At 41.2% G+C, this 12,820-nt stretch overlaps 1 protein-coding gene across 1 annotated transcript in view; it reads left to right on the top strand.

Annotated features, from left to right (window-relative positions):
• The window catches only part of SUGCT (succinyl-CoA:glutarate-CoA transferase), a 3,450,745-nt gene that overhangs the window by 686,149 nt on the left and 2,751,776 nt on the right, over positions 1-12,820 (top strand). The gene's annotated exons all lie outside the window — the stretch shown is intronic.

Raw genomic sequence — 12,820 nt, forward strand, 5'->3', positions numbered from 1 at the left:
TCTTCAGCCCGGCTTGCTTGAATCCAGTGGCAAAGTGAGCAAGGGACTCACGTCTGAGCATACCCTGCCACACTTATGGCGGCCAAAAGCGGTACAAAAGGGGGTGGTGATGGACGGAGCATCTGAATCAATCAAACACTCACACCCAGTCAAAAGATCTGGGTTTAATCCATCACCGTTCTTTAGCCCACTCTGCCACCCCAGTTCAGACATGGCTATATGCAAATCAGTCTGACCCTGTGCCTCATGGGAACAGTCCAGCCCGAACTGCCAAGCCATGTCTTCCCTGGACCGGAAACAAGCTTCCGAGGACCGGTTTCTGGCATTCCAGCCGTCTTCAGCCCGGCTTGCTTGAATCCAGTGGCAAAGTGAGCAAGGGACTCACGTCTGAGCATACCCTGCCACACTTATGGCGGCCAAAAGCGGTACAAAAGGGGGTGGTGATGTACGGAGCATCTGAATCAATCAAACACTCACACCCAGTCAAAAGATCTGGGTTTAATCCATCACCGTTCTTTAGCCCACTCTGCCACCCCAGTTCAGACATGGCTATATGCAAATCAGTCTGACCCTGTGCCTCATGGGAACAGTCAAGCCCGAACTGCCAAGCCATGTCTTCCCTGGACCGGAAACAAGCTTCCGAGGACCGGTTTCTGGCATTCCAGCCGTCTTCAGCCCGGCTTGCTTGAATCCAGTGGCAAAGTGAGCAAGGGACTAGGCCACCTCTCTGCATTATTTTTGTTGGGGGCTAAAGGAGGAGCCCACTTCCTTGCAAGCACTCATCCTGAGTGTAGAGAAATTGAAATAAATCCACCGAGTGGGAGCAGTTTTTTCCTTTCTGCTCTTGCTGGTCAGGAGCAACTTTGTGTTTCCCTGCCTGCAGGAGTTACGACAGGTAAAAACATTTGTGCTCCCACCAGGTGGAAGCAGGGTGGAAGCATATAAGACGTTCCTGTCCACGCTCTTGCAGGCAGGGAAACCACAGTGTCCAGGGATGGGAGTCTCAGAACACAGTGACAGAGCTGGCCCCGGGGGATGGGGTCCCCGGCCATAGCATGGCTCAGAGAGGGGGGCGCATTCTCCCATTACCCTATGAAGTTTATTGGCCCCTGGGAATGGGGTCCTCAAGACCTCAGAAGGCTCGGGATGGAGGGGCACACCACCCCTCCCTTTAATTTTTAACTCAGACCTCGTGGATGGGGTCCACTGGGCCTGCAAATGGCCCAAGCAGGGGGGCTACCCGCCACACCCATAATTATGAAAAGAGCCCTAGGAGATAGAGTCCCTGGGAATCAAGGAGGCTTAGTGAATAATATATAAAATGTGTATACTTTTTTGTAGTCCCCACGTACTAAGATGGCTGCCATCACATCTTCGTTGATGTGGTTGCATGCAGTCAAATCTTATCTAAAGGTCTGTCAGCTCTTTGGATCCCCTGCTGCATGAAATATTTATATTTTTGAACCTTGATTATTCAAAAACTACTGAACAGAAGTACACCACATCACAAAAAGCACTCTTTCTGGACCGAAATTTTGCTTTCTGCAAGATTTGGTGTAATTCTAATCAGTTGTTTTGGTTGTAGCTGTGTCTAATTTACCTATTGAAAAATGAATGGGGAAAGCATATATTCGGGTCCCCACTTGATGGATCACCCTGAAACTTTCCAGGAAGAAGCTGTCTTGAATTCCTTTTTTTAAGTTTCCAGAATATTTGTCAAACGGTGCTTAGGTTATTAGCAAAAAATGCCTTTCCTATTGAAATGTTGTCCTATAGCAGGGATACTCACCTTTGTTTACGCCCCCCCCTGGTGAACATGAACACTGGGCTGTTGTTCACTTGACAGAGCAGGAAAAGCTGCAAAACGGGCACACTTTATTTGCAGGTTAACTAAACTAAAGGTAAAGAGGCAGATAATGGTTTCTAGACAACTTATCTTTAGCATGCATCTGCGTTGCACCCCCTAAGCCCACCTTCCAACATCCGGACCCTCCCATGCTGGCATCGGTGCAGCCCCCAGGAAGCCACAGACAGTAATTTGTGGCCTCGAGGGTAATGTTTGTGAGTACTCATGCCCTATAGCTACCCAGTAATGACCGCATCAAGACAATAAGCCTTTCAGAACTGATTGCCAGATAGTCATTCCATCCTGCCATTCAATTTACACATGCCTTTAAAAAGGAAGTCTTAGTTCTATGTCATTGCAGCTGACTGTGAGAACATAGACCTGTCTGCTTTGGCGTAGAATAAAGGAAGATTATAGAGGTGATATGATTGTGGAGGATGGGCTTGTATTTGAAGTTAATCTCTATTAAGTGTATTGTTCAGTTTCTGATTGATCCTTGCTCAGTTTGTTTAAACCTGGATGGAACTCCTCTGGTGTGTAAATGTCTTTCCTCATATGTGCAATTTGTTGTTGCTTGGTTTGAACAAGGCAGAATTTAAGTTGCGAACGGGTGTTGCTGGTGTTTAATTTTGGTGATGCCTTGTATGTATGCTTTATGATCAAACCGAACGTTTTAAAGGCCAGTGCTCTATTTACGGTTTACCGAAGGCTTGGCATGGTTTGCTGTTTATAAAATTCAAAGTAAATTTTACATACTTTTGAAAAATGTAGTTGTTTGTGTCCTTATTTGTGTCTCTTCCGTGTGCTATTTCAGTGATCTAGTGAGCAATGCACTGACCTTAGGACTATTTTTATTGGAGGATTAGAAGTGGCAACATTTTCAGCGGTATTTGTTGGTATTCTTTAAGCTGAAGCTACTTCTACATTAAAATTTAATTTGAGAATGAACTCCAATAAGAATATATAAATTCCTCAAATTTGGGGCACGTCCATGAGGCAGCTGACTGATGTTTCTCTTGTAAGCTCTGCGACTCTGTTAACAATCAAAGCAAAATATTCCCAACAAAGCTGCTAGTGGGTGAATCAGAACAACAGTATGAAACAGTAAGAATTGGAGTTTCTTGAAAAAATGCAACAAAGGAGAATGAAGTATAAGCCAGGTCTCCTGGAGCATGGGGAGCATATTGTGTCACATCAGCTTCTTGCTTGTGGGTGATGTAGCAGAATTGAGTGCTAAGGAGAAGGTGAACAAATGAATTACTTATAGATCCAAGTCCAGAAGATAGGTGAACAGAAATAGCAAGGCCATACTATGAGTGAGCACCACAGTCACATGAGTTGATCAATTCTTGTGAGAGGCACGTGAGCTTGGATCCTCCACAACAGAGCAGGTGTCATGTGGTAGCCAGTAATTGGGTTGACGAACTGGTAACAATCGGTGTTGTAACAGGCTGTTCAGTGCTGAAGAACGGGTAGGCTCTGTGATGGGAAGAGAACACACACACACACAAATGTGCCACTACACCTCACATCAATGAGAGTAGCACACAACACAACTGCTAAGATTAAATGCGACACAGCTGATCCAGAGAGGAATCATACTGCATCCTGTTCTTGCCTTCTTTTATCTGATACCACATGAAAAGGCCCCAAACAGTAACCATTGGATCTCTCATGCTCTGCTGAACTGGGCTCTACCCACCCTCTCTGTAGACCCTCCAGCAACCACAGAGCTCCGGGATTTGAGACATTCAGAACAGAGACCATCCAGACCTTGACCATGTGCTGTGAGCCCCTCTTATGGGTTGACTACTATTAGCCTCCACCGGTCTGCACAGACCCAAAAGGCTAGAGTTTTTGTTTTGATTTAATTTGAGTGTGAGGTGATAATACATGTGCCCCAGCATGTTAACCTATCTGAGTCTTAGTAGACCAGTGAGGGCCTAGAAATCTCACTCTACTCTCACACTGTCCCATAGGAGAAAAAACAAATGCTTCAAGGGGTCTACACATGTCAAGAGTACTGGCAAAAAACAAAACTTGAAAAATACAAATAGGCAGAAATTTCCTCCTAGCGTAGGGTCTTCTGTTCTCACATTTTGACTTTACCTTGTGAATTGAGAGATATCTTGCATATTACGGGTTGTCGTGGGAGGGTTCAGAGATACCATGCACTAAGTGAAGTTACAGAGATATCAAGTGCTGCGTGAGTTTTCATTTGTATCATGTACTGGAAGTTTAGTGTGCTGAGCGATACCTTTTTCTGAAAGTATTGGCAGATATCCTCTGCTGTGCTGTGAGGGTGTGGAAGTTGCCTGTGCTGTACAGGTACTGTATTGTTGTTCCTATATTCCCAATAGGCTCTGCGCATTGGAATAACATAAACAGCAGTTTAGATGTAGGACTGAAGTCGACTAGGTCTCTACTGAATATGTTTGACTTAATTAGGTATGCCAGCTAGCCCAGAGGTCACTAGAAACTTTCTCGAATGAACAGGGAGGAGTTAACTTCCCTGATTAGACAAGAAGGGATTCGTTTCTGACAACCGCATAAACATGACAACTTTGCTCCCTCCAGAATAAGGAGTATATCTCCAGAGTCGTGAGAAAACAATAGATAGCTATTTCACTCAGTCAATCGTGCATACTTAGTTTCACCAGAGTGCAGAGTAATAGAGAGACTGGCGTTTTCGATAAAAGGTGTTATTTATTGGGCAGTCTTCTTTCTCATGCAAGAGAAATGAATTGCCACAATTGCAATACTTTTCATAAAGTAAAGTGCGTACAGTAAAAGGAGTATTATGAAATAATACTGTAAAAGCATTGATATGGTTTCTGAGCCATATGATACTTAAAACAGATAAAATATATACAATTACATACAATGATAAAAATTGACTAAACGTACTCAACTGGTGCTTCTAAAATACGCCTACCCCAGTGTACCTAACCTAAGCCTAGTACGTGGGAAGGAGTAAGGGAGTTGCAGTTTAAGTTAAGTTAGTTTTGCCAAGAATCTGAATCAAGAATTCTCTAAGGGTCTAATCAGCACCATACCTTGGTTTTAGAATGAAGGAGGTCTTGTATCTCGTTCTCAGGACTCGATCTCCCAGTAACCCGCAAGGGTGACTGGAAACACTGGAGCTGGATTTTCTCGGCAAGAGAAAAGACAGCGTCTTTCTCAGTGCGTCAAATGGGAGAGACGGCTTCCTTCGGCACACGCATCAGCTGGGCTTTGGGTAAGTAGATAGCCGCTCTGCTCCAAACCACCGTGTGTTGCTTAAGGCAAATGCTGGTATATTTATACCTGGAAGGTGCCGTGTTTGACGTAAGGTTGGACATAAGACTTCAATAAGAACTGTCATTAAGAACTGGCAGTTCTTTCAGGACTCGCAGGAGTTCTTGGTCAAATCAAAACAAAAGCAGGGGAAATTCCCGGGTTGCTGGAGGTTTTTTTTTTTTCAAAGAACGCGTTGTACTTTCTAGGAGTCTAAGGAAGTAGCCTTGCCGTATTTGGACCGCATTGGCTATGACTAAATATGGATATGATTCTTATGCCTTTATAAGGATATGATTTGTTATAACCACATAAGGGCATAAATCGGGAATATTTAATTAGGGTCTTAGATACGTTTACAACAATACTGAGTGTTACATGAAGGCTGAAACCAACTTTGTGCTGTGGAGTAAGGGTTTAGGAGTATTCAATACTCAATGGGCAGAAAGAAAGACTGCACTTAATAGGATGAGACATTATCTCCTTTCAATTTATATTTACCCATGAGTGACTGAATGAAAGATACATTGTGGTTGGGGATTTTAATTTTGTTGGTTGCCTTTTCAGAGAATGTGTTGTTCTATTGAGCAGTGTTTGCAAGAAGGATGTTTTGATGGTTTTTCCTGGGCTTGCTTTTCCTTGTGTTAGGACATACTGTGAGTTTTGCACTTATTGTTTTTGTGTAAGTAAGGAAATATGTTTTCTTTTTGCTAGGTTCTGTGAGCATCCGTGTTTGCGATAATCTTTTGCCATGTCCATATGGAATGGTGGGCTGATAGTGTTGGATATGAACTCACAGTGGGTGTCAGCTGGGAGGGGAAGCTGAAGGAAGAGCCTAGTAGCTCCTGGTATGCATGTAATCTGTCTAATTGTGTTCGTTATTGGAACCTAATAACACAATGCTGGTTTATATTTCTGTATGGAGATTACATGTTTAGGCTGCCTCCGTGTAAGGAGTAAAAGTTGTAAAGTGTCACTCCACCTATTGTCACTCCACCTGCTATCACTCCACCTAGTATCACAAATGGTTTCTGGACTTAGGGAAGGAATAAACAATATGAAAACATGTTAACCAAAGAACTTGGTGACCGCTTTGAAAATACCTGCAGTAGGAATAGCAGAGCAAAATATGTGATGGCTTATATTCTTGTCAACTGTTAAATAAGATTCACACGAACCACAACCACTTGTCTTCAGACTTTAATTGGAAAATCTGTTTGTAAATCTGAGTTATATGCTCTTATTCTTGACATTCCTCATGATCACACATTCTCCGGGTTTTAGCACTCCCAGTGGATCACCAAAATCACCCACACCCCCACTGATATTAGGGTAATGCCAGCATTAAAAGTCAATCTAAGATTTCTGCACTAATCATGAAGAATGATGTTAAACAACATAATCTTAGAACATCCTGAGTTGGAAATCCATGAGCATATGGGTTGTGCCTTTAAAAAACACTGTTAGACACATGAATTTCCTTCATTGGGATATGAATGAGAGGCAGCACCACCTAAAAGTGTATGACACAAGTTGTTCCGACTGAATAGAGGCCTGTTACAATTCCATACAGAGCGAGAGAATTCCTTCTTTTATCTGCCTTCTTCCAAATATTGAATAATACAAAGTGGCTATACATTCTTTTTCATAGCCAAACTATGCTTTGCAAATTCACATGGCTAAATCCATAGTCATCACAGTGGAGTCTCATCCTAACCTCAGAACACACATTGACAGACCTTCTAACTACTGACTTATACGATTTTAGTGCATCCACAAAATAAAACCTCCTTACTGTCCTCTCACTTACGCCCTGTAGTTCACCCAACTATCATATCTTGATTTGGCTGCGGAAACATCGTTAATCAGTAGTGGCAATGACTGTTCGCTCTCCTTCTCAAAGACATTCTTCACCATTCTGCCAGCCAGATAACCAGTCCCAGGAGGTTTGAACAGTTTTCCCGAACTCTGATGATTTTCCAGTGGCTTCCTGATATGTTTTAGTTACAAAATTGCTTACCTTACCTTCAAAATAAAAACGTTGCCAAGCAAGCCTGCATTGCTTCTAAATTCTCCATCCTATGATTCAATCCAAAATAGCAGTAAATGCCTTAGGACTCTACATTACTTGCTTCAAAAAAGCCATAACCACATCTCAAGTATTGGCTACTGTGACTCCCAGATTCTTGAACTCTATCCTGTCACAGAACTAGCATGCCCCGATTTACTCTCGTTTTGATGCAAACTAAAAACACACTTTTTCAAGTCATGCATTTCTTTGAGTCCTAATACAATTATCCAGTATGTCAACATCGGCATCTACATCAAAGGGGTAGAACCAGTCTGAATCACAATAAAATCAAATGGATTTTTCCTGAGAACACCCTCTTATAATCAAACACCAAAGCCAGTGGCTGGAATAAAACCAGTGATTGAAAACATGCAAAAACAATGGATTTTGAAGGAAATTTTGGGTTTACAGAATCCCAACAGCAATTATCGAATTGTACAGGATGTTAAAAAAATGAACATAGTTGTCCCAAGGTACCGAATCCAGCAACAATACTAATTCAAATTCCCTGCACTGCAGAGTGCTTTACTATTGTGGATCTCTGCCAGGCCGTTTTCTCTATTCAGTTGCAGGACAAAAGTCAATTTCTGTTCTTATTCGTTCAGAGATAGAGTTTTAGCATGGTGCCAAGTTTCACAGGGGTATACAATGAATCCTTCAAATTTAAATCAGATCTTGAATAAGAATCTTGAGACTCTTCTGATGCTTTGCAGTTCATTTCTTGTGCAGTACAATAATTTCCTGCTTGTGACATTAAGTATGCAAGACGCTTATTAGCAGGACACAATGACTCTTTTGAATCATATGCCTAAGAATGAACATAAGGTGTCCCCCGGGCAAATTACTATTCCGCCCAAAAAAAGTGTTATATTTAGGACATCTCATTGAAAAGGGAATGAGAAAGGTGCCACAGGAGAGAATAGAGACAATTCTAAAGATGAATCCACTGAGAACTAAGAGAGAAGCCAGTGTGTTCCTGGGAATGGTGGACTTCTGTACACAGTGCATGTCAAACTTTTCCCTAGTGGCCAAGCCTTTACAGAAGCTAACGCACAAAGACGTGCCTGATTTCTTTCCATGGGACGATTGCTTGAAAGCGTTCCTAGAGCTGAACGTCTCTATTGTGCCCCGGCACTAGGAATGCCTGATTAAAGTAAAATGTTAACATTGTTTTGGAGTGAGAGGGAGGACTCTGTTCTATCAGTGCATACTCAGTAGAATGGAGATTTTTGAAGAACTGAGGCATAGTTTTGTAGTAGACTTGACCCTGTTGAGCAGGACTGCCCAGCTGCCTTAAAGCAGTTGTTGCAGTTTGTTTCAGTATTGAGAGATGTATAAGTATAGTGATAGGACACCCGCTTGCAGTGATGGTCCCTCACTTTGTTGAGATTTTGCTCACCCATACTAAAACTCAGTATTTGACACACAGCAGACTTACAAAATATGAATAACAAATACTTACAGGTGATACTTACAGGTGATAATGCTGTTTTGAAAAGATATCAAACACTCAACCCAGGCACATTGTTACCGTTACCTCAAAGTGAAATTGAAGCAAATGAGGTTGAGCACGACTGCCTGCATGTTACGGATTTATGTGCCAAGACAAGACATTGTGGATTAAACTCTTGATGAGCCTGACTATGTAATCTTTGTGGACCGCTCATGTCTAAGGGACAGTGAAGGAACTTTGAGAGCAGCTTATGCTGTCTGTACAATTCGAGAATTGGAAGAAACCTCCTGGCTTGGAAGCTTTACCTCTGAACAAGTGCTGGAATTAATTGCCCTTGTAAGAGCTTGCTGCCTTTCAACTCAATTGAGAGTGATTATATTTACAGATAGTCAATATGGCTTTGATGTGATCCATAATTTGCAAAAAAATTATGGATTAAACCCAGATCTGTGACGGGGGTGAATGTTTGATTTGTTCAGCATTCCATCCATCGTTTGTTCTTTATGCTTTTGTCGCCCTAGGAGGGAAAGTTATGCCCAGACGTAGGTCCTGTGCTCACTGTGCCACTGGATTCAAGCTAGCCTGGCTAATGAGAGGTGATACCCCGAAACTAGTCCCATGATGCTTGTTTCTGGTCCAGGGAGGACCTGTCCTGGAAGTTCGGGCTGCACTGTTCCCACGGGGAGCACAGTGAAGACTGATTTGCATATGGCTAGGTCCAAACTGGATGGCGTAGTGAGCAAGAAAATGATGGAATAAACCCAGATCTGTGATGGGGAGTGAATGTTTGATTTGTTCAGCATTCCAGCCATCATTTGTTTTTTTGCATTTATCGCCCTAAGTGGGTAGGGTGAGCCCAGACGTGGGTCCTGTGCTCATAGTGCCACTGGATTCAAGCTGACCTGGCTGATGAGGGATGATACCCCGAAATGGGTCCCAGGATGCTTGTTACGGGTCCAGGGAGGAGGTAGCCTGGCAGTTCGGGCTGCACTGTTCCCATAGGGAGCATGGTCAAGGCTGATTTGCATATGGCTGGATCCAAATGGGGTGGTGTGGTAAGGAAAAAAGCGATAGATTAAACCCAGATCTGTGACTGGGGGTGAATGATTACTTTTTTCAGCATTCCGTCCATCGTTAGTTCTTTTTTTAGTTAAATGTGCAGCTCACAGAAGTGGCAATGACTTTGTCACTGTTTGAAACAGATATGCCGATGAACTTGCATGGTATTGGGCACTTGCGGCATGCACATTTAATGGAGAATATACAAATGAATCTGAAGGGGACACTACTTTTTCGATGTTGTTGTCAGTATCTGAATTTTATTCGCTGACAAAATGCTTATGTTGATAATGTGCAAAGTTTACCTGTAAGTAAAACATATGCTAAATTTAGATTTTTGTTAGGTAATTACACATACATATTAAGCCTGCAAAATAAATAAAAGTGCTGATTTAAGTTAGCCTAACTGAAAAATGATGCATTAACACTAAAAGGCCTGCTTTTCACATTGAATAGTTGTTTGCGCACAATGTTTTTTTCTTTGTTACAGATGATGCAATTTTTCCAGAAGCCTTCTATTAGGTAGTGAATAGGAGTTTGTTTTGTATTAGACAACTGATAGTAAGTTCTCACAGAGAGAAGAGGAGGCTATAGGAAGAATGAGTCATGAAAAGTAGTCTGGACCACAAAATACCGATGTAACTTTTCAAGGACAAGGCTCATCTCTGAGTTTCTTATACTTCTCTCCATGAGAGGTTATTTAGCTTCTTTCTTTTATGTCTGCAGATTTATGACTGTGAATATTTTCCACTCTGATATGCAAAGGCTTAGTCCTAGTGCTTTGATTTTCTCATCAGAACTCCTTGTTGGGTATCTGAATTGACACCTTTTTCTCTTACTATTTCAATTGAATTTAAAATCGGAAATGTTCCTTTATGGAACTACTTGCTGTATTATTACAATATTAACTGTAATTTTAACAAACATTGTTTTCTACTTTATAATGAAATATCGATTGATGGAGTATATTAACTTTTAATGCTGAGATCTGTTGATTAATGCTAAATGAATGAAAGATGAAAAAAACGAAAAGAATTGAAATAAAAGTCTTTAACTCATATTAATTCTCTGTATTGACTGAACTAAAAGTCAATTACCATTTAACATGTTATTGTACTGATGTAGATGATCGCTCTTTATTTCTCTTTGACGACAATCAGTGGTCCACACGACTAGTAGTGGGGGTTATTTCATAATTACACTCGAAGACTTATATATAGAAAATCACGCTTCCTTAGCTGTTTTTTCAAATGTATTCATTCTGTCTGGTTGAGCTTTTAGAGGTTTGTTCTTCTTCCTTAGTGGGCCCCAGTTGGCTTCTGCTCAGTTGTAGGGGTACCACAAAACTGATGCAGATCTTCTGCGCCTCCTCATTCATACACCACCTAACTGGAATTCAGTAAACAGGTCATCAGATCCTCTCTAACCTCTCCTCTATGACAACCTCCAAGCACTTCAATATCAAGTTCTATGGAGGCAAGCTTCTCCATTTACAAATTTGCCAACAGCATAATTCAGTAAGATAACTCAGGTACAGAATATTACTGAACTGCTAAGTTTTAAAACTTAAATAAGTGAAACTGTTGGAATGGATGCAATGGTTAGACAGTTTAGACAAAATTAGTTTAATCCCCGATTCAGAGTTTTAGCTGTAGAGCTATGCCCTAGGCGTCTTACATGTCAGCAGAAGAATGTGGGAAGAAGTACCCCTGTAACACTTAGTCACATTGAAAGATCAGGAGGAGAAAATTAGAAAGCTATCAACAGTAGTAGATAAACTGGCTACTAGTACATCCAATGCCTTGCTGGCTGTTAACAAAGAATTAGTGTGGATTTGCTTTTTTCAGGACATTTTATTTGCAGGATTTGATTTTCACACCAATCTTCATCAACAAACTGGAAACTGAAATTATAGATTGAATGTATATTTATATTTGTCAAACATGGACCTTGCAGCAGAGCTGTAGGTTCTGAGATGTGTAAAAAATCCTTGAATTGTGAGGAAAATGTCTTAGCTGCATTATTCCATGGGTTGCCTGAATGGAATGGATAGGGTATCCTGGGCATTTTCTGCCATATTACAATGGGTTACACTTCATAAAGTCAACTATGACGATTACTTTTAAATTGTTTTTACCATAAAAACCATGTTCTATGCTGGTAGGCCAGGATAAGGTGGTACTGCATCCAGTAAGGTTGTCGCATATGAGAATGTACAATCCAACTAATCAATTAAGCAGGGTTTTTAATTAAAATGTATTTGAGTATTAACATGACATTTCCACCTGCTCCCGATCAAAAGTTATCACATTTTACATGTAATAAATTAACCCGGTGTTATCCTGTGGAAGAGATAAGCATTGCAGTAGTGACAAACAAATTTAGGAGTTTTTCAGTACCAGGACATGTAAAACTTAAAAGTACATGTCCAACTTTTTAAATACAATGCACCTTGCCTTATGGGCTGTTTAGGGCTTACCCTAGGGGTGACCAATGCCAGTCAGTCAGTCAAAATACTTTTATTCGATTTTGATAAAAATCATAAAAAGACATTTCATACAAAGATTCATGATTACATTTACAAACACATTAAGTACATCATGTTAAAAAGAGGTTAAAATGCATGACCAAGGCTTTACAATGCAACCTTATAAAAGGCAGTATACATATTTAAAAAGCTAAAAAATATCCGCAACGGCAGGTACAGTGCAAATGAGCAATTTAGTCTACAGTGAAAGGGAGTCATTATATGCCCACGGTAGGTACATGTTTAGCTTTAATGCGCGCTGCTGCGGCCAAAAAAAAAGTTGAGAACACTTTCAGGCTTATGTTCAAACTTGATGCGGTGCTTAGCGGCATCCTCATACATTTGATATCCAATATTGAAGGAGACTTAGCAGACAACAAGGGTGGATTTATAAGCATTGGTGACAGGGCAGAGCTTTGATATATACAGCTTATTGAATGTTGTCAATTTTAGCGAGGAAAGGGTTTCGTTTCGCTATTTGGGGATTTGATTTGCAGGAGTAAAGCAAACCATGACAATGCTGATCCTCTGGTGCTAGCTGCCATAAATGGTCTTCCAATTAGCACATGATAATCAATAATATCAGAG

This window comes from Lissotriton vulgaris, chromosome 4_1, assembly GCF_964263255.1.
Source record: "Lissotriton vulgaris chromosome 4_1, aLisVul1.2, whole genome shotgun sequence".
Taxonomy (NCBI): Eukaryota; Metazoa; Chordata; class Amphibia; order Caudata; family Salamandridae; genus Lissotriton; species Lissotriton vulgaris.